Raw genomic sequence first — 23,105 nt, forward strand, 5'->3', positions numbered from 1 at the left:
TTTTTTTCTTTTCATATTGTCAAGAGATTGTTCAAAAGTTTTGAAAAACACACAAACTTGGAACTTAATATAAACAGGCACATGGTCTTGTAAAAATTATGGTGTATGTTAGGTTATATTTTATTCTCTTACATTAAGAATTGTGTTCCTTATGCCTGCTCTGGCTCTGGTGGATTCACTCACACCTCCACGCTTCTGACTGTACCCAGTGCTTGTAAAAAAAAAGAATTGTGTTCTCCATGTTTTGTTTTGTAATGACTCGGCCCATAGTGTACTTTAGATTGTTTCAACCTAACTTGAAATTGAGTCCTAAAGAGTAGTTCATTCATATTTTGCTTTCTTTCTTTTTCTTGCAGATTGCTTACTATTTTTACGCCAATACATCTGGTATAGGTGAGTTGTCAAGTCTCAAAGACAGTGTGAACTTCCAGTACAAACAATATTACCTGCTTATGACTTAAATTGCTCTAATTGAACCCACCTCGATTGAGAGATAGCTAGATGCTGAAATCAGGTGAGCCCCATTTGTTCACTAGACATCTCACAAGTGGCAGACCCTGGAGAGAGTTCTCAGTAGCTGCAGGGTGATTTCTGCTTCCCTAGTCAGTGTTTAGAGAATCTCACACAGCGTCTGTTGTCTCTGATGAATGTGCTCAACGCTCAGCCTTATCTGAAAGCCCACATGCTAGCTCTCTACCTTGATATTTTTGTTCTTATATGTCAACTGTGGCGGCCATATTTCAGGGGCTGTGCATGAGAGCAGCTTATTTAGCCTTCATGTATTGTTCTTTTTAATTCTTTGACTGTTGAGTATGTTTTTGGACATGGTGCTAATTTAAAGTCGCAAAGAAATGATTATTCCGACAAGGGATGTAACTCTGCTTTTAGGTACGTAGGTAGGAATTGTTTTATAGAATTTTACCAGATTGCCTTTTCCTTGAGAACATCTGATCTTAAAATCTCCAGAGATAAGCAGTTCTATAAAAGAGACCTTTGGCTCGCCTCAAGTATGAGTGAAAGATTTTCCTGCCTTTATTCCTGGTGTGTGTAATCTATGTGCACGTGTGCACATATGTAGATATTTTTTATTTCGCTTTTATTTTATTTTTATTTCACTTTGTCTTCCTTTATTGGGATGTGGGGGTAATGTAGAGAGATTGGGGAGGTAGCAAGTTGGTTAGAAGGAAAGATAAGCTCGTTTTCTGAGCTTGCCGGGCTGTTGCTTGCTAGTCCTGAACACCCCCACACAGGAGGTCAGAGGGGGGGTCTGTTTAGCTTGCTCTGGGACAGTAAATCCTTTTATTACTGTCGAGAAGGCGGACTTGACCAGTGCGCTGTGTGAGAGCCCTGGAAGGTCAGACATGAGTAGGTGTCTTCTCTGAGAAGTCCCTTTCCTTGAAGTGGCCCAGTGCCCGGTGCACAGATTGTGAGCCCGCTGATTATCTAATCAGCTACGTCAGTGTGTGCTTTCTAAAAGATTGAGTTCAGTTTTTGCCCCTGAGTTTATAATAATTAAACCTGAAGGTTTTGGGGCCAGTATTTCAAGTGGTTTCTTCTTTTTTAAAGTTTCATCTTGTAATTGTGAAATATAAATGGATTGAGAATCTTAGCTAGTAATAAACCTGTATGTGACATAGCTACATCTGAATTAAAACACTTGTTGCTCTGTTTTGCCATATTTGCTTCAGATAGCCCTCTCTTCTGTAAAATGTTTTATAAGTTGCTCCCCTTTACCCGCCCGCCCATAACTCTCCCTCCCAATCCTTGTGTTCTCCTTTTCCCTCTGGAGAAATGATTGCACTCATTTAATGCTATCATTAATGTGCCTGTTTCTTATCTTTATTAGAACATTTCTATAATCGTTCCCTGGTATTTTTTAAAAAAAGAGCATAATTACACTGAATGTATATTATTAACGTTTTTATGTTTTTGTGTTTTCTAATTTCTGTTTTGTGTTTTCTAATTCCCATAAAATTTTCTTTTCCTTGATCTGTCATCTTACTGTTTTTGTTTACTTTTTTCCATCTATTTTTTTGATTTCTTCATGTGCTGCTCCTCTAGTTTGTTTTGTCTGCTGATTCACTTACGGTGGAACATTTCCTCATCTTATATCGTGAGTTTGTGCTTGGGGAGTCTTGCTTCACACTACTAAAGGGCACTTGCAGCCTTATGTAGGCTTATGTTCTTGCTTTCTCACAGGAGACCTTATTCACATCCCTTGTAGGCCAGAATTCTGGGCAGACTTGGGATTCCTCAAAATTTCTCTGGGCTGCTGTGAGGTTTATCTAGTTCTCTAGTCATTGATGGTGCAGTTATTTGAAGTTCCTGGCTCTACAGTAGTCTCATTTCTATCTTTTCTGTGGCCCTTCTGCCCCTTCTGTGGCTTGTAGGCTTATTTCCTGTGTGCTAAGTAGCTCCGTTTTGTTTCCTGTCCCTGTATCCAGTGCCAGATTTTCATATCCCTTTTCATTTCTAGTACTTGGAGAGTTTCTCTCTTGTGAGTTTAGCTGTACACTAGAAGCATAGCAAGAAGGTTCCAGGTAAGATCCCTTTGCTGTGTTACTGGCACCCTAGATATCTTTTTCTCAGAAGGATATAATATTTATGCAGTTGAATACATCACCCATCATGGTTTTCGGAAGAAAGGAAATGTATGTGATCAAATTTCAGATATCTAATTAGTAACTTTTGGTTTGAGATTTACCAAAATTCAAATTTGATATTTTAGTGGGAAAAATGTACCAAACTGTCTCTGCAGAGCTGTATGCTGTTTTAAGTATTTGCCTGCATATGTGTTTTCATGATTTGGTTTTAAGCTACCTAATGTGTTGCGGTTTCAGCCCTGCACCTTTTTTGCTCCCTGATGGACTGGTTCGCTTGGTTAATAAACAGATAAACTGGCATTTGGTACTTGCAAGGTAAGGATGTGTAAATTTTCTTACTATGCTTTTCTCCTTGGATTAGCATTTAAATTTCATTAAGGATGTTAATTTTGAGATCCTTATCGTTTGCTGTTTCGATTTTTATTGTATATAAGTTCTTTTTGTCACATATGATTAATATTGTTTGGATGTGTTAACTCAGGTTATATCAAATCATTTTGTATGCTTTTGTGTCCATATACTCATCTAATTGTAAGGTTCAAGAGGTGGATAATTAAAGCCTGTGAAAAACTAAAAATGATTTTAACTCCTTAAAATAATTCCACTTTTGTTGAAGACTGCTAGAAATATTCATACAGATTTTTAAAATATTTTTCTTCCCCATGAAAGCAATGGAAAACTTCTGGCTGCGGTTCAAGATCAGTGTGTGGAGATCAGGTAATTGTTACTATTATTCATTTTCAAAATTTCCCTTGAGAAAACCTTTATGTGATGAATGAGAACTAGGATTTTTAAAAGGAGTTATATTTAAAGGGATTTATTATTAACTCACAAATTTTGTGAGGTGTCAACAGATTCCTTATGTCGATTAGAGTATAAAAGATATATTCTGAGAGTAACACACTCATCCTCCTACTTCCCCAGATCATTCCTTTGCCTTGTTAGAAAAATTACTTTCTTGGTAGATGAAGCACATCTTCCAGACTGAAAAATTGCTCTTGGTTAGCCAGTTTCTGCTAAATCAGCTAAGCAGATACTCAGGAAAGTGTAAACACATCCCGGGGGCTGCTTTGCTCTTGGCATAAGCTGTGGATGGAATCGGGTCTGCAGAAGACCAGGGTCACTTCTCACTCTGTTCTTCAGGACAGGAATTTTTTTTTTTTTTAAAACAGATGTTATTTTTATTTATTTATTTTTAAATATTTATTTATTTATTTATACAAGAACCAGGGTACAGGACAGATGTGTGGGAGGATGAGAGGATTCACCAGAGACAGAGCTGGGAACAGAACAGGCAGACTGACCGAAATACACTGCTGAGGGGAGCAGCGTGCACGACAGGAGAGGTCTGCCATGCCATGTGGGACCCTCACCTGGCCAGCTGGGATTGAACTAGCACTGCAGAGGCTGTAGACAGCTTCAAAGCGCTGTGCTCAACGCCTGCGCCACCAGGGGACGCCCTTCAGGACAGGAATTTTGCATGCACATCTGGAAGACTTCTCTAAGCTGGGCTTTTCATATAAACGATATAATGATAGCAACTAACTCAGGAAAAACTTTTTTATTCTTTGTTCTTTTATAACTGAAGTAACTGTTGGTTCATAGGGTTATGTAGGCTTTGGGTATCAATCTTGTAAATCAATATCTGTATGTACTACATTCTTCTTGCCACTAGAAATAACTTTCCATTCTCCACCATATAGTTGACTTCTTTACCTGGTTTGCCACCCCACTTCCCCTTCCCTTCTGGTAACAATTATTTTGTCACAGTCTAAAATTTTTTGAATTTTTTTATCATTTGTTTTCTTTTTTTTTTTTTAGAGGAGGTGTATTTAAAGGGATTTTATGAATTATTTTCTCCCTTTTTTTACTATACGTGAGTGAAATCATAGGCTGTTTGTCTTGTTCCATCAACTTATTTCACTAAGCATAGTACCCTCTAGTTCCATCTACGTTGTTGCAAATGGCAGGATTTCATCTTTGGAGTCTCATAGAATTCCATGGCATATCTGTACATCTTTTATCCACTCATCTGTTTCCCTAGCGTTTTACCTTCCCTTTAACATAATAGGTGCTGACTTTATGTTTGATGAGTTAAGTGGTGTTTGCAAGTGGAACAGGGGAAGCAGATGCTCAGAGGGCATTGCAGGGCTTCACCCACTGCCTTGCTCAGAGTTGGCACTTGGCTGCTTTTGTTGAATGCATGTAGACACACACACACTTGGCAGTGATCTTTGCCCGTGGAATTGTCCTTGAGCAAAAATGGTGAAATGATCAGCAAAGTAGGAAAGTAGATCCCCGAAGTATATCAGTAGTGACTCAGTTCTCCAGTCAGATTTCTAGGATTTGTTCTTGTAATATCCACATAAAAGTGACACCATCTGGTGTTTGTCTTTCTCCTTCAATTTATTTTGTTCAGCATCATTCCCTCCCAACTCCAGCCATGTTGTTGCAAATAGCAAGAGTTTACCTTTTTTTTATAGCTGAGTAGTATTCTATTGTGTGCATATATGCTATGATAAAGCTATTATGATAAAATTTAATTTTGCACATATTTTGCAGATCTGCAAAAGACGACTTTACATCTATTATTGGGAAATGCCAAGGTAAGAATTTCCAAAATATTCTAAAAATGATGATTTCCAATCTGTGGTCGTTTACAGTGTTTCCTGAAAGTCGGGATAGATATTGAATACTTATTAACATGAATTATTATATTGTTTATTATTGTAATTAAAAAAAATCTTAACTGATTTCTCATATGGCCTAAATGGTTTGCTTTAAGATGTCCTTTTTGGAGAGATTTGAAATTGGGTCTGATGTTTTCAAAACGCTCTAAACCAGCTGGGGATAAAAGGAGGTGTCTATAGTCTTTGACTTTGAAATCAAGGCAGAAAGAAATATATGTGTAAGTCAAGAGTGGGTTACATACAGATCAGTATAAGCAAATGTCTAGAATTTGATCATTTTTTGATATAGTCAGTACACATTTGCAAGGGTGTTTATAATGTTTATGAACTGTTTTACTGGTGCGAAGGGTATGATTGTAAGCCAAGAGGTCTCGCCCTATACCTCTCTAGTGTCTACAGATGCTCAAATATGTAATTATAAACTTTGACTAATCTATTGAAAGCAAGACACAGAGATGGTGATTTTTTTTTTTAAAGATGGGTGTGAGATGAGACTGAGGAGAAATAGTGGCTTTTGGAAAGCAAATTTAAGAATGAGTAGAAGTCGGCATAAGGCTGAGGAGCATTTATTCTGCAGAAGGAGTGCTGGAAAGGCAGTGGGAACCTTATAGGAGAAACTAAATCTGAGGGCGCCTTTAGGTAAATGCATCTTTTACAATATTTAGTTTATAGACAGGCAGCCCTGTCTGCCCTCGTGTTAAGTTGGTTTACTAGTGGAGCAGCTGTAGAAGTCACAGCGAACCTAACCATATTCATTAGGATGATGACAGATATTTACAGTGTCCTTCCTGAGTACCACGCTGTATTAGTGCTTTACTGAAGTTTCTGGTTTCACTAGAAATACATGGTATACACACTTTACTTTACAGCTGCCTTATGTGAAGATAAATATTGACAGTGAAAGAGAGCAAGAAGGGAAGCATCTGTAGTCTTGAAATTGATCCTACAGAGGCTCTCGGACTCTTAGGGACTTGCTGGTTCTTAAGCGTCACTAGTGGCCTAGGGCCAGATTTTTGGGGCTCACTCTCAGCCCTGCAGCTGTGTTTAGAGATTAAAGACCAAATGTTTTGAGTTCCCATATGAATGGTGATATTCATTCTGGTCTGTTAGAAGCATTATTCTTATACAATTCCACTTTTACTAGCAGAAAAGGCAGTAATGGAGATCTGATGGCATTATCTTTTCCCATAGCATATATTATAATTTAAAAGCAAATTTAAAACTTTACACATATTTATATAAACTTTTCTCCCTTTATTATAACTTTGTTTTTTTTTTCTTTTTTTTTTTTTTTGCTCTGTCCCTAGATGGTCAGTGGTACTAATATCTGCACCAAGCTAGAAATCTAGATATTTTCTCTTCTGTTTCCTTCCCTTCCTACTTTCTTTCTTTGAAAAATATATGCTAAGTTGACACTGTGTGCTGGGCACTGTCCAAGACACCACGTACAGGGAGGAATGAGATACAGGCTACACAGATATGCAGGCTTATGGTCTATCAGGGAAGAGACAGTTCTTTGCAGCTGTGCTGAGTGACAAGCTGGAGAAGGGTCACCTTAAACTTGACCATGTCATGGGAATCTGTTTCAGTGGCTCTTGCCTCCTGCTTCTGTTCTTCAGCCCTCTCAACCCTCCTTCAGGCTTCTAACATTTTTTACTTGGTTTTTAGCAATAGTCTCTATATGCCCTTCACTTATTTCCACTTCATCCTGCTCACCAGGTTGATTGCTCTTAAATGAGAATTCTGTCAGGTTACCTACCCATCAAATCTGGCTCCATAGCTTTCTAGAATATACCCTTGAACAAGTTACGTTTCTTCTCTGAATCTTAATTATCTATAATATGGGCCTATTTTTAGATCGGGTTGTAAAAATAATTAGGTGATCTTGTGTATGTCAAGGTCTTAGTGTAATGTCTAATACATAATAACATGTTAAACCACTGTTACATTATTAATATTACTGCTACTATTAGTCCCATTATTTTGCCTAAAAGCTTTCTGCTGTTCATCATGACTAGAATGCAGTTCATATTTTCTACTCTAGAACACAGACTTTTCACAGGTTGCCCGTCTGTCCTGGAATATTCCCCTGCCATGTGTCCTATGATCTTATACAAAGCTTGTGTTTTCCAACCTGTCACCTGTTTCATGCCTGGGTACAGAAAGTTCTTTAGTCTTGATGTTTCCACCTTCTTAGTTCAAGCATCAAGCGTCAGCTCTTCTGGAAAACCTTTCTTCCTTTCTCTCTTCCCCACTATTTGCACATTTATGTTTCCTAGTATGTATCTGTGCCTGGGTCACAGCACTTCACCTAATCCTCTATCCTGCTGATTTGCTTGTCTGAATGCCAGTTAGATTGTAAATTCTTTGAAGGCAGGACTGTGTTTTACTCATTTCTTTTTTAAATTCCTAGTGCCTGGTATGTTGTCTGGCACATAGCAGGCACACAGTTTTTGACCCTAGTAAGTGATGGCACTTTGGAGCTTTTGAAATGATTCTTATCAGTGAATATGAGCGAGGTGTTTGTTTCCTGTGAGTTCATTTTAGAAATTCATGAGTGTATATGTGTTTATCACACTTCATATTATATTTATCATATGTATATAATGGTCATGATAGTCATGCTTTTTTACTTGTAATATGCACAACTGTTATACCAAGAATGAACAATAAGGGTAGAGAAGAGGCCCTGATTATTTAATGTCCTTTTGAGAATAATAGAAGGGGAGTCGTGTTTGTGAATTTCTAAAATTTGAGGCTCTAGTCTCGAAGTTACCTATAGTTTTGTTTTTTTCCTCAAACAAATATTTAATAAAGTAGACTGGACCTGGCTTCAATATTCCTTAAGGATCAGGAAGTTCCCAGATGAGTAATTTTGGGGTTGTTCAATGCCCTTTCCCAGTGCTGCCCTTTTGTTGGGTGAGGTTGTGCTGGGCTTCTCCGGAGCGTGTGCAAGGGGTGAGTCTGACCTACTTGGTCTTTTTAAGCTTTGACACTAGACATCTGCTCTTAGCTGGCAAGTAAATTGAGAAATCTACAAGTTAACTTGAAAGTAGGAAGCTTAACCCTTTTGCATTTCACACAAATTATAATATTTGTTAGCGTTTTTAGTGTGGATAGTTAATATGGCAGCATGAATGAGATAATAACGCTTTGGGAACTAGTGTTTTATTTTGTTGGCTTCTGAATGTGTGAATTTATGACCTTAATGCTGCATTAATGGCTTCTTTCCATTTCATATAATGTGAGGTTATGATCATTTGCTTACTATCTGACTCATTTTTATGGGAAAACTCATGTGCCAAATGATATTTCATGTGAATGCCAGGAGAAAAAAGGAGCCAGATAGTTGTTAATGCGTTTTTGAGACTACATATTGCAGAGTCTGTTGACTGCAGTAGGAGCTATTTGGTTCCACTTTGCTATTTTTCAATTATTGTTTTATAAAGTATGTGCCATTCGAGAATGTTTTAGTGTGGATTGCGACTTGTTTTAGCTCTTATTGCCAGGTCATAAATAGTAATTCAGTCTTCTCTTTTCTGTTATGAATATTAACCTAAAAATAGCCCATGGAATTAGACTTTCTTAGAGCTGTACTATTTTAGTTGAGACTTTTCTCATGTTTCTGGTGTTGAGATACTATCAACCAGACCTGCCCCGTGGTAAGAGCAGCTGGCTAGCTGAAGAAGAGCTCGCACCCCATGGGCCCACGCTGGCTCTGTGGGCCCTATGCCAGGCTGCCTCCCACTTCCAGTAGCCTCTTCAGTTCACCTTTGTGTGACATGTGATCTTGACTTTCTTGACCCAAAAAAGTTGGGGAGCATCGGCTATTTGAAGTGCCAGATTTTGAAATGCAACATTTCCTTCCAGAACTGTGATTCAGCAGCCTCAGCTTATCAGAAAACTATTACCCTTTCTGTATTTTTTAAGAGAAAAACATTTTCTGTTTTGAAAAAATACACATTCTCAATAACAACATTAGTAACTGTGAATGAGCAACAAATAGAAAATACAAAGTACTTCATCCAGAGGTAAGCACCATTAACCTTTTATGATCTGTCCTTTCAGGTATTTTTCTGTAACACCTGTTACTGTAGATAAGTTCTACAGCAAAATAAAAATATTTTTAAATCTGCTTTCTTTGCTTAAGGGTAGCTTGTTAAGTGTTTAGGCTGGAGTTTTAAGAAGAACTTTCAAAATACCTTTTTTCCTGATAGCCTTTTAGGTGTTAGGATATGGGTCCCAACTGGTCAGATCACCCAGAAAGGGCCTATCCATTTCACCTTGGAGCCGCAGGTATCTTGGTGTTGTGCTTCTCACCAACAAGATAGAAGCAGCCACTACTGGGCCTTGTGCAAATAATCACATGTGACGTAATAAGGTAGCAGATTATTGTAGCTGTGTTTATGGGGACATTCACTTTTTTGTTTTTGTTGTTGTTGTTGGGTGATTTCTTTTTACTTTGTTATAAGTGTCGTGCTGGTGTCAAAGGATGAGTTGGCAGACATTTTTATGTTTTCTTCAAGAGTTTGTTCAGAATTGGGATTAATTTCTTTAAATATTTGCTAGAACTCACCAGTGAAACCTGGAGTTTCCTTTGAGTAGGTCTTTAATTCCTGCTTAAATAAAAAAAATAGATAGAAAACTTTTGAAGTTTAAAAAATTTTCAGTTTCCTCTTGCTGCAGTTTTCCATGGAATTTTCCTCTAACTTTTAGAATATATTGGTCTAGAGTCATGTACACTCTTCCTGTAGTGTCCCCTGGCCTTTCAGGTCTGCACTGCTGGCCTGCCTTTCTCGATGTTGGTACTTTGCGTTCTCTCTTTTGTCCTCATCAATCAGGTCAGCATTTTTTTAATTTATTCTTTAATAAAAGTTTAGGTTTTGATTTCTTTTTCTATTTGTTTTCCTTGCTTTTATTTTTATTATGGAATATGGGAGTTTAGATCATTGACATCTAGTCTTCTTATATGAACTTTAAAACCTGTTCTAATGGAAGCATCTTTTACTATTTATCTAATTTTATTCTTTTGAGGTCAAAGAAAATATACAATGTGATTTAAAACTTTTAAACTTATGAAGTCTAGGATACAATTCCTTAACTGAGGAAAATTTGTATAAAATAACTTAATTAGTTTCTAGAGATGGTGTAGTTATAGGCTGCCTGTTTTAGAAATGTCAGTTACATTGAGTTGGGTGTTTGAACTGTTCAAATTTTAGGATCTTTACTAATTTTTTCTCAATTACAGGGAGAGAAGGGTTGAAATTTCTAGCTATACTTATGCATTTTTAATTTTACCCTTTATCAGTCTTTATATATTTAGGAACTCTAGTTTTCAAGTATGTATACATGTTATCTTCTTTATAAATGACTCCTTGGCCATGGTGAATGCCACTTTCATGCCTAGTAATACCCCTTGTCCTGGAGTCTAATATTAATATAGCTAATGTAGCTTTGATATGATTAACTTATTTATATATAGCCTTTTATCTCCTCTTCCATTTAATCTGTGTATTTGTATTAATGTACATCTCTTGTAGAAAGCAGCTAATTGAGTCTTGCTTTTTTTTTTTTTTCAGATTGACAATTTCCATCTTTTACTTGGAGTATTTAGAACATTACATTTAATGCAATTATTGATCTGGTTAGGTTTAATTCTACCTTCTTGGTACTTGCTTTTCTATCTTGTCTCTTCTCTAAAAGGTATTTTTTTACAGTTTACAAACTGTATTATTCTACAGTCTATCATTTCTGGGTATGTTTCTGCTGATAGTTTTCTTATGATTATGGGTTCTGTTTCCCTGCTTCACATATCTAACACCTGTAGGTTGGGCGCTCAGCATTATGGCTGTTAGGCTATTGATTATGTTATTGAGTGTCTACTACTTGTCTTCCTTAATGGCACTGAGCTTCGTTCTGGGTGGGGGCTGGGAGGGTGGGGGAGTGAATTTCTCTCTGGATCAGCCTTTCTAAGTCTTATTTTTCTGTGTAAGAGATGGTATAAAATAGCTTTTACTTAAAGGTTAGATAAGTCCTGTTTGCAGGGATCGCTAATGAATATCTTAAAGATTTATTTTTATTTATGCATACAAGAGCTGGGGTACAGGCCAGAGATGTGGGGGATGAGAGGATTCACCAGAGACAGAGTGGGGAGCAGAACAGGCCGACTGACTGAAATACACTGCTGAGGGGAGCAGTGGGCACGACAGGAGAGGTCTGCTGTGCCATGTGGGTTGCTCCCTGGCTGGCCAGGGATCAAACTCATGCTGCAGAGGCTATGGACAGCTTCATAGGTTGCATCTTAACCCCTTGTGCCACCAGGAGGCCTGTGACACTGTTATTTAAATGTTTAGTCGATCAGCTTTTCTGCTGTCTTTCTAGCTCCACTTGTTTGCTCTTGTTCAATGATTCGTAATTCAAAGTCAGAGAATGTAGGCAATGTTTCATGTTGCAAAGGAGGAAAAACTGGCCTTAGTTATCTTCCCGAGGACATCCCAGCCCTGTGTGGCAATGCTGAGACAAGTACGCCCCCTTTGCACTTGCCCCCCAGGCCCTGGCTGTGAAAGTAGGAATAAGAAGGTACCACTCCTGACATCTTGGAGCTTATGGCCTAATGACTAAGACAGACAACGGAAAGTAGAAACTGTTCAGGACTGGAACTGTGGAGGAGGTGAGATCATTGGGATGCAGGAGAACAGTGGGGCTTGGAGGCTTCTTAGATGGTGTCGGATGCTCCTCAGGAAGTGTATTTAAAGGGGAGACCTGCAAGATGAAGAGGAGCCAACTCAGGGTCTAGGGTTGAGCGTTCCAGGCAGAGAACATGGCACTGACGAAAGCTCTGAGGGAAGAGCTGGCGGCTGGGCTTGTTCCAGAGGCTGTGCCGGTGCAGGGCTGAGGGCAGGCGAGCAGTTTCACCACGAGCCCAGGCCCTTGTCAGATCACCTGTCCACTGTACCTCAGGCTCTTTGAATAGTTTTCAGACGACTCCATTGACACTTGCTTTGTGAAAATCTGTACTGTTATTCCTCTCTAAAACTGCAGAGGCAACAGGAAAAGCCTAGTGATAATGTCTTTATTTTCACGTTGTTATATGAAATCTTATCTTGTAATGAAAACATATCTTTATCTGGGTCAAAACACATGCTGAGTTTTCTGGAGCTTCTGGTTATAACTAGAAGTGATAGTAAAAACAAATCCCCTCAGATGGAGCTTATTTCAGACAGATACTGAATGTAGTGCATAATTCTGTTTATCCTATCAAAATGAAATAAGAGGAAAATCTCTTATCACAGGTAAAATAGCAGTAATGAAAAAATGTTGCTCTTTCTTTAGCATATGAATTTTCCAGGGCATTAAATTGTCCTCTTGCTTGTGTTTATGTAGCATCTGTATGCGTGGGTTGTGTTTATCATTTTGTGCCTATGTTTACATCCAAGTTTGAAATTTTTTTCTTTTGGCTGTTTGAACACAGAATATTCATCCTTTCAATTTTACTCCCGTTAAAAAATTGCTTTTCTGGGATGTATGTGGTATCTTTTTTTTTTTTTTTAAGATTTATTTATTCATACAAGCACTGGGTACAGTCAGAAGCGCGGGAGGGTGAGAGAATTCACCAGAGCCAGAGCGGGGAGCAGAGCAGGCAGAAGGACCGAAGCACACTGCTGAGGGGAGCAGCGGGCGGCAGGAGAGGTCTGCGTGCCATGTGGGACCCTCGCCCGGTGGCCAGGGAGCAGCTGGGTATTGAACCGGTGCTGCAGAGGCTGCGGGGAGCTTCGCAACCCAGCATTCAACTGCTGCACCACTGGGGAGGCCCTGTATGTGGTATCTTGTTAGACTTTAGTAAAATCTATTAGGTCCGCCTATCTTGGGAGTTTCTCTCTAGAATTTTTTGGGACCTGTTTTTAACCTATTGATAGTCAAAATTAAAAAAGTCATTGACTTTTCCCGTATATAGAACATGCATTTAGAGATCAAAGGTAGTCTGAATTCCACACAGTGCTTCTTTTGGTGGAGAAAGGACTTCAGTTGTACGATTCACATTTAATTGTTTGGCACTCCTTGAAGGATGGTGATCTCTACCTTGCCCTGTTAAAAGAAATTTTTTTGAAGACTTAGACTAGACTCGTGAATGAAACATTACTCACTTTCTGTTCTGAGTCCACGGAACATGGTAATGAGGAATAAACCGTTGCCTCTGATTTTGAGGAGATCAGACTTGTGGGGGAAATCATCAAGCAAATAAAATAATATGATGTGATAAATGCTAGGAAAGGTTTTTGTTCCCCATATTTGAGGCATAGAGAAGAGAGCAGTTAGTTTTGTGGTGTCAAGGAAGGAGGAGCTGAACATTGCCACAGGGGGTTGTAATGAACAAGAGCCCTTTGAATGACGTTGGCGTGGACATGTCAGTGGCGGCGGCCATTTATGTGAAGGACACGGGGACTCTGGCAGTGTTGTTAGCTCACTTGCCGGGCGGCTGTGTTCTTGGTTATTGCATGTGAGACACGGGAAGGGGTGGGCGGTGAAGCTGGAAAGCTGCACAAGGGCCCTTTGGGAAAGACCCTTTCATGTAGATGGAGGAATCTGGACTTGACTCTGTGGACATGGAAAAGCATCAGGGATCTAAAAGCAACAGCATGATGCGATCTTTTTATTTTTGAAAGGTGCCTTTGCTCGTATGGGAGGAAGGACGGGAGGGAGTCGAGGCGCCTGTAGGTGGAGGAAAGGCCAGTTGGGAGGCTGTGGAGAGTGTGTGCTGGGGGATGAGCTGGGATTCCAGTGGGGGAGTAGAGAGAAGGGGTAAAGCTCTGAAGTATTTCTGAGACAGTCCCAAGGTTGAATCCAGGCTCTGGCTGAGGCAGCTTGGGAAGGCCGGATGCTCCGTTCTGGGCTTCCCTCTCGCCCCGAGCCCCTTAGTAGTTGGAGACTCTTGCTGGTAGAGGGAAGACACCAGCCCCACCAATCTCTTGAATTTGGTGATTTTAAATAAGAAGAAACTGAAGTGAACAAAACACCAAAGATCTCAAACTAACTCTTTAGAGTTTCACAGTCTCTTTTCCTTTGCTGCTGGTAGCTTCCCTCCCCTCCCCTCCCCTCCCTCTCCTCCCCTCCCCTCCCTCCCCTCCCTCCCCTCCTCTCCCTCCCTTCCCTTTTTTCTTTTCTAGATTTATTTATTTATACAAGAACTGGGTACAGGCCAGAGGCGTGGGAGGGGGAGATGATGGCTTTTTTCCTATTGAACTGAAAAATTTGGGACCAAAAAATCACAGGTCTTGTCAGCTGTTTAAGGTTTTGAGTTTTAAAATCTCAGAACTGCTTTACGTGTGTGTGTGTGTGTGTGTGTGTGTTTCTTACTAATATACATTTCTTGCTAATGCTGTGTCACAGTTATACAGCTTTGTATTTCTTTGGCATCTGTGTTTTGTATTTAAAATATCTGAATTGGAATTTTCATTTTTTTCATTTAGAAAAGCTAAACTCGTTGAATTGGAGTTAATTTTCTGCCCATTCTCTATGCTTTTGAGCTCTCTTAATTTCATGAGTATTTTGAGTAGCTCGTTCCCAAGCCTTTGCCAGTCCAGTGCATGCTCAGGGCTCAGGGCATCCGCAGGCTTTGTGTCTAAGGGAAGTGCGCAGAGCTTCTGTGGTCTCCCAGTTTTCCTGATTTCTGAGGGTTTCTGAGAACTGTTTTATTTTTCTTTTCTTTTGAAATGACCATTCTTTATTTGGGTTACTAAATGAACTCTCTAAAGCTCAGATGACCATGTGGGGTTGAGTGGCCTGTCCCTTGCCATGTCAACAGGGCACTGCCTGCCTGGGTCGCCCCCTGATTCCACTCAGGTGAAGTGGCGTCATTCGGCCTTAATGTGCAGAAAAGCACCATTTCATTATTATTCCTACCACCTTTTTTTTTCATTAGTTCTAATAAGGTATATATTATCTTGAGTTTAACTGATAAATCAAATCTAATTGCTTCTTCTTAAAGAAATACTTTAAGAAACTAACCCATTTAAAGTTTTTATTTTGAATTGTCACTGCAAAGTGCTTCTTAAAACAGATGCCACATTTCAATTGCAGATGCAGTATTTTGACTTTTGCAAGGCCAAGGTCAGGGGAGGCAAGTGAGGCCCTTGCCTCTGGGGCAGCATTTAGGGGGATACCCCTACCCCCCAAAAAAAACCCCTTAACAATCAAGTAAAAAAAGATTTATTACAATATTTATTTTTAATCTTTATTGAGTTACCATTGACTGTAACATTTCAGGTGTACAACATTCTGACCCGATATTTGTCTTGATTGGGAACTGATCAGCACCATGAGTCTAGTTGCCATCTGCCACCAGACATGTTGCAAAACAGTTTTTTCTTGCGATATAGGGACTTTCAAGATCTATTCTCTTTCCTATGGTTCCTGCCCAGAAGGTGCCTTAAACTTGGGCAGTCTTCTGGGCCTCCGTGGCGCGTCTTTTGGCCGACCCTATTTGGCTGAGCATGAGGGGATGGGTAACTTCGGGTGTTTTCTTGGGAAACTATATCCCTTCTTTAATCCTATTACAGTTCTTTTCTATGGAAACAAAAACCTGTTCTCTTAGCAACTTTCAAATATGCAGTGCAGTATTAGTAACTGTATTCACCATGTGGGATGCATGTTATATCCCTTTGAGTTATTTATTTTACAACTTAAAGTTTATACTTTGGCCCTCTTCACCTTTACTAACCCACCTCCCTCCGCCACTCCTTCTGGCAAGGGAACTATTCTATTGAACTGAAGCATTGGAGATCATTAGGAGGTGCTGATGTAGCTGAATACCATACGTGCTGGCCATCTTTATAGTATATTATTAAAAGCATTTCTTTTCATTCTAGTTCCCAAAGACCCGAAACCCCAGTGGAGACGTGTAGCGTGGAGTTATGATTGCACCTTGCTAGCCTATGCTGAAAGCATGGGCACTGTGAGGGTGTTTGATCTCATGGGAAGTGAGCTCTTTGTTATTAGCCCGGTATGTATATCCTTTAAAGGAACATGTTGTTTTTGGGAATGCCTTTGGGTCTGAGTACCTAAATGAATGAATGTGAAGAGGGGAAATGAAAATGAGAATAAGTTTTGAACTTAAAGATGCTCGGAATATTTATTTAGTTATTTATTCTTTGTATTTTGTGATGCTCTACCTGGATATAGTCTACCATTATGAAAATGTGGTAGGAAGCACATACTAAACAGAGGTACAGAAAGCTATTATTAATTTCCAGGAATGACTTTGAGAGTTATAATTTGTTACCCTAAAAGAACAGGAATTGAAAGGGAGAGTGGAGAAAAAAATTAATGGTAGTAATAACTTGTGTTTGAATAGTGCTGTATACTTTATTAATGGCTTTGATATATAATCTTATTTAATAATTACAACAAGGTTTTGAGTAGATTGGGCAGATACTGTGCTCATTTTATAGTTTAGGAAGCTAAATTGAGAGTAAAATGAGCCCCCCTCACTCCGCAGCAGTCAAGTTAATAAATGTCTCTTTTAGGAATCCAGTGCTTTTTGCTTTGTATGCTCCTTCCTCAAGTGAGCAAGATACAGGGGCAGGTAGAACAGTGGTTCTAAATCTGGCTGCATTTTAGGATTACCTTGGAAGTTTCGTAAAGAAAAAGAAAAGGAAAATTAATTACTGGATTGCCCAGGCTCCACCCACAGGAGATCTGACTTAACTGAGCCACGTGGGCCATGGACATTAATGGTGTTTGTGTCTTTCAGTTGATCCTAGTGAAAAGCTAGGGATGAGAACCAATGATTCCGATGATTTTTGCTCAGAAAAACTTGGAAATGTTCATTCAGTTCATATTACAGAAGTCCTGGGGGAGTCAAACTAAAAAGCGTGGCTCACTGATTTCTAGGTTAGCACCATCTAATAGGAATGAAATGTGATCACATGTATAGTGTTAAATTTTCTAGTAACTGCATGAAGGAGAGTTAAACAGTGAAATTTATGTAATATGTTGTATTTTATATTAAATTATTTTATTGAGTAATCCAAAAGATACAAAATGTCACTTCAACATGTAATTTGAAATTAATGAGATATCCTAAATTCTTTCTTTACTACTAAGTTTTTTTTTTTTTTTTTTTAAGATTTATTTATTTGTTTGTTTGTTTGTTTTGTTTATACAAGCACTGGGTACAGTCAGAAGCGCGGGAGGGCGAGAGAATTCACCAGAGCCAGAGTGGAGAGCAGAACAGGCAGAAGGACCGATGTACACTGCTGAGGGAGCAGCGGGCGGCAGGAGAGGTCTGCGCGCCATGTGGGACCCTCCTCCGGTGGCCGAGAGCAGCCGGGGATCGAACCGGCGCTGCAGAGCCGCGGGCAGTTTCGCAACCCAGCGCTCAACCGCTGCGCCACCGGGAGGCCCACTACTAAGTTTTTTGAAATTTGGTGTATATTTTTTTATTTGTAGCATATCTCAATTCGATCTAGCCCACTAGTCAATATCAGGTGATCAGTAGCCATATATCAAGTGTTTAGTAGCCATGTGTGGCTACAGTATTTTATTTTGAGACTCTAGACAGTGAGGAGTCATGTAGGGTGATAAGCTTTATTTTATGTACTTCCAGAGCCTTCAGATCTTTAGCAACTTAGCCTAATAATTAGTTGATGGAAAAAGGTTGGCATTGAGTATTTTTAGTGTCCATTTCTTTAAATTGGTGAGGAGGCAAATGGAAAGTAGTTGGAGACTTTTTTTTAGCATGTTACTGCTGATATTGGAAGTCAACATTTGAGAGCTTATGTCTGAATTCTGTGTCTTAGAATTTTTTGAAGCTGAATGTTGGCATTATTTTCTTTTTTGCGATGTGTGGACTCTCTGAATAGAAATTCATTTATCTAGGTGAACATCTCATCCAAAGAAACCACATCTGTGGTTTCAGCCTGTGGTTGGGAGGGCCAGTCTAGACTTGTATGAATCTTCAATGTGCAAATTAATTCTGGAGCCTTCTTATTTCTAGTGCTCCTGGTGAGATCAGTACCCCAGATAGCCTCCAATTATACATTTGTTCATTTCTCTCTGGTATCTTTGTAGTAACGTAATTTCTTTTTTCTTGTAGGCATCTGGTTTAGCAGGTGATTTGAGCTATGCCATTGCTGGATTAATATTTTTGGAGTATAAAGCAAGTGCACAGTGGTCTGCAGAACTGTTGGTCATCAATTACCGAGGAGAACTTAGAAGTTACCTTGTAAGGTAAAAGTATACTGGGGAAGTTCTATTTTTTAATTTTAGTTTTTCTTTAATTTTATTAATTTGTCAGTCTTGTGCATAATAACATAATTTTGGGGTTTTCCCTCCACATGTATTTGCTGTTAATTGTAGACATTTCAGTGGGTGTTTGGTGGTATATCACTATCGTCTAATGGTATTTATTACTTACCTTCTTGAATTTAGTGTTGGAACAAATCAGAGCTATCAAGAGAGCCACTGTTTCAGTTTCAGTAGTCACTACCCTCATGGAATCAACACCGCTCTTTACCATCCTGGTCATAGGTAAGGAGCCTCTGGTTCTCGTATTTGGTGGAGTTGGGGGCAGGGGTGTCAGAGTCTTGGCACAATTCTGACAGAAGAAATTGTCCATTTTGATTATTTATTTGCATTCATCATTTCCTTCTCTTGTGCAGTGTTACCTTCTTATCTGTAATATTGTTGTAGTCATCTTGGAACATTCCTGCTCATCTGTCTGTATGACTGAGCTTCTCCGAGCCAAGTCGCACACTGGAATACTCCTGGGGGATTTTCTTCTTCTAACAGTCAGAATTGTATTTTTCTCATTTGTAAAATGAATGCAGTACCTGACTCCTCTCATTGTTGAAAGGATGATAAAATACTGCATATAAAGTGCCCCTGCAGAGAAGGACCCTGTCTATATCACTTCTTTTCCTTCTTTGCAAACGAGGCCTGCGTTGACTGCACCGTTGCTTCCTACGGCTTTACCCAGCTCACAGGTGTCGCTTCTCTCTGTATTTGCCTTCTACATGGAGGGTTCCAGGAAACTATTTGGCATATTCTTCTTACAACTATTTCTCCCCTTTAATTTTGTTGTTGGAGGATGAAATTGATATATATCTTGCAAGTTAACCAAACTAGCTCTTTGATTCTCCAACAGGGAAGGCTATGACGTTGTAAGTCAGACAAAGTGAGCTCAGGTTCTGAACTTAGAGATTTTACTCTGTGTCTGTTGGCAGGTCCTTAAACTATCTGACCCTACACATACTTAAGTCTTTCGATTGAAAATGTTTGCAAGTGTTGGATCCTGTTCCATAGCAGCCATGGCCTTTTAGCAGCCTTTTTTATACTTCAGATCTTATACTTTGCTTGCGTAGCTTCACATCATCTTGAATTTAAATTTTGCTCCTAGAGAGGAATGGGGTATGTTTTGCTTTCATATACCAGCTCCCGGTTGTGCGTTTGCGGTGCTGTGCCTGCCGGATGTGCACATTGCTCCCGCGTGCTCTCGTCGCTGGCTTGGTTTTTGTTATCTGACCTCTTTATGTTTAAATCTTCTTTGGCACCATATTTTCTATGTTCTTTTAATGCCTTTTACATTATTGCCTGCCTTTGTATTATACATCTTTGCATTGAAAGAATGCCTTCGGTTGAGTTCAACTTGATTTTGTTTTATTTATTTATTTTTTAAAGATTTATTTATCTATGCATACAAGAACTGGGGTGCAGGCTAGAGGTGTGGGGGGTGAGAGGATTCACCAGAGACAGAGTGGGGAGCAGGCAGATCTACTGAAATACACTGCTGAGGGGAGCAGTGGGCAAGACAGGAGAGGTCTGCCACACCACGTGGGTAGCTCCCTGGCTGGGGATCAAACTCATGCTGCAATGGCTGCAGACAGCTCCATAGGTTGTGTCTTAACCCCTTGCGCCACCAGGGAGGCCCATCGTTTTAAAGCATAGTATTCTGCAAAGAGCTGATGAGACTCAGCAACAACAAAGAAAATAATCCAGTCAAAAAATGGGCACAAGAGCTAAAAAGAAACTTCTCTGAAGAGGAAATGCAAATGGCCAACAGGCATATGAAAAATGTTCAACATCACTTGCCATCAGGGAAATGCAAATCAAACTACCATGAGATACCATCTTACACCAGTGAGAATGGCACATATTAAAAACTAGCAACAACAAATGCTGGCGAGGGTGTGGAGAAAAAGGAACTCTTCTGCACTGTTGGTGGGAGTGCAAACTGGTCCAACCACTGTGGAGAGCTGTGTGGAGATTTCTGGACCTACTAAACATAGAGCTTCCATATGATCAGGCAATTCCACTCCTAGGTATTTACCCAAAGGACACAGAAACATCAATTCCAAAGAACACCTGCACCCCTATGTTTATAGCAGCACTGTTTACAATAGCTAAGCTTTGGAAACAACCCAAATGCCCAAAAATAGATGACTGGATCAAGAAGATGTGGTACATATATACCATGGAATATTACTCAGCATTCAAAAAAGATAAACACATGCAATTTGCAGCAACATGGATGGCGCTGGAAGGGATCATGCTCAGCGAAATAAGCCAAAAAGAAAAAGAAAAATACCGGATGGTCTCACTCATAGCAGGAATCTAGAAAACTTAAATAAGGGACCAGGAAAATGAATAACTATAAGAAAGTGAAAATCAAAATCAACAAAAACTATGAACCAGAGACACTTTTAGGGGGGCGGGGGCGGGAGGGGAGGGATTGGGGTCAGAATGGGGGGCTGCAATTGTATGGGGAATATAACAATAAAATTTATAAAAAAAAAAAAAAAAGTAAAATACAGACCAGATACTGGTGTTTTAAATAAAAAATATTTTAAAAATTCAAAAAAAAAAAAAATAAAGCATAGTATTGACGCCTCACTTTCTCAGCACATTAAAAAATTTAATCTATTGTCACATAAAGTGTATGTGTTCTGTTTGAGAATTGTCTGTAATCAAAATATTATGAGGTGGAAAGTCTAGTCTGTCTCTAGATGGCCTGCTTTCCATTAGTATTTTATTTGTTTTTGTTTGCTCTGTGCTACATACCATGGTAGATGTTGTGGAAATGCAAAGATAGAGGATGATCCTGAGCTCCTGTTTTAGAATGCATAATGATACACATGCACAGGATATGCCTATGTGTCTAATATACATGTCAACAGAAATGTCACCAACATGTCACTAACACATTTAAATATGTGTTGGTGTGTGTGTATAAAAAGCAAAAGGGAATGTATGCAAACCAGATATTAGGACCTTAGGAGGATGCAGATAGAGTGATGTAGGAATCCAGATAAAGGAGATATTACCTGAGGGATCAGGGATGCATGGCAGATGGCACCCTCACTTGCTTTGGAGAATGAACTAGTTCAGGCTGCAGGCAACCAGGGCTTGCTTATTTTCTTATGTAGAATTGCTGCTCTGTGTTTGTGCTGTTGGGCCCTTTTCCTGTGTTTTACACTTTATGATTTTTTTTTTTTCTTTTGCCTACTAGATCCTCTGTCTCCCATCGGAATGTCGCTTTTGGAGGCAGAGTGTGTGTCTTACAGGTCTTTGTGAAAGCCAGGTGGCCAGCTCGGTAGCTCCTGTGTATTGATTCTGTTCCCTCTGTGGATTCTTGGCACATGTAGCTCTAATTTCCTGAGTGGAGGAGAAGAATGACTGTGTTGCTTTCTTTGGATTTTTTCCACCCTTTTTATTTTCTTCTATTGTGATGCCTTTATCCCCCACGCTTCCCTGTTTCATTTTCCTTGTTCCGTTTGGAGGAAGTATAATTAATATATGTCTTAATCCATGCATTCTTTTGGCTTTGTTTAGTTCAGGTCATGATCACTACTCTGTTTCTTGATATGTGACAAATATTTGTTTCTTTTTTCCTAACAGTATTTCAGGAGGGCAAATGCGGGTCTCTTGGGGCCATAGATTTATAATTGTGTAGTTATGACATCATAGCTTGTCATAAGTCAGGGTACCTTTATTACTCTTTTTTTTTAAATTAAAAAAAAAAAAAAGATTTATTTATTTATTTATTTATACAAGCACTGTGTACAGTCAGAAGCACGGGAGGATGAGAGAATTCACCAGAGCCAGAGCGGGGAGCAGAGAAGGCAGAAGGACCCTAGTACACTGCTGAGGGGAGCAGTGGGCGGTAGGAGAAGTACACTGCTGAGGGGAGCAGCGGGCGGCAGGAGAGGTCTGCGCGCCATGTGGGACCCTCCTCCTGTGGCCAGGGAGCGGCCGGGGATTGAACCGGCGCTGTCAGAGGCTGCGGGCAGCTTTGCAACCCAGCGCTCAACCGCTGCGCCACCGGGGATGCCCACTCTTAAGGCTTTCACTTTTTGACTTTAAGATCTAAGCAAATGAAGGTTTTTGGGGTGGTGTCTAAATAAACATTTTGGAAAAATAAATCTATTATCAGACCACAGAAAGAGGCCTCTTGTTGTTCTGCCATCAAACACAGTTCTCGATAGCAGTCAGCTTGGCAATGGATGAGCGGGTTAAGGTCTCCAAATGAAAATTGTTATAAAGCATGGAGTATGCATAAGTGCCCTGTTGTGCATGACCACAATATTGTTGGGTTGTTTATATTTTCCATTATGTGGTCTCTTTTAAATGAAAGAAACTGAAATATTAATCACATTTTTATTTATTTTCACTATCTCTAGTTGGGTGAGCATGTGATATTTATCATCCACAGGGAATTTACTAATGTGAAATAAATCAGCCAGAGTGGAGTTGGGATAAATTGGTAATACCCAAACTCAAGGTTTTATGAAATTCGTCATTTTGCTTGTGCTGTGAG

At 39.5% G+C, this 23,105-nt stretch overlaps 1 long non-coding RNA gene across 1 annotated transcript; it reads left to right on the top strand.

Moving 5' to 3' along the window:
* The first annotated feature begins 354 nt into the window (after window positions 1-354).
* Window positions 355-18,844, top strand: LOC119259600 (uncharacterized). Its single transcript, XR_005128508.1, has 7 exons — window positions 355-393; window positions 2,841-2,918; window positions 3,273-3,320; window positions 5,166-5,209; window positions 16,159-16,292; window positions 18,387-18,520; window positions 18,722-18,844. It is a non-coding gene; the product is annotated as an uncharacterized LOC119259600 (long non-coding RNA).
* Window positions 18,845-23,105: the final 4,261 nt, after the last annotated feature.

Source organism: Talpa occidentalis, unplaced genomic scaffold (genome assembly GCF_014898055.3).
Source record: "Talpa occidentalis isolate TD23 unplaced genomic scaffold, MPIMG_talOcc4v2.1 talOcc4.5, whole genome shotgun sequence".
Classification (NCBI taxonomy): domain Eukaryota; kingdom Metazoa; phylum Chordata; class Mammalia; order Eulipotyphla; family Talpidae; genus Talpa; species Talpa occidentalis.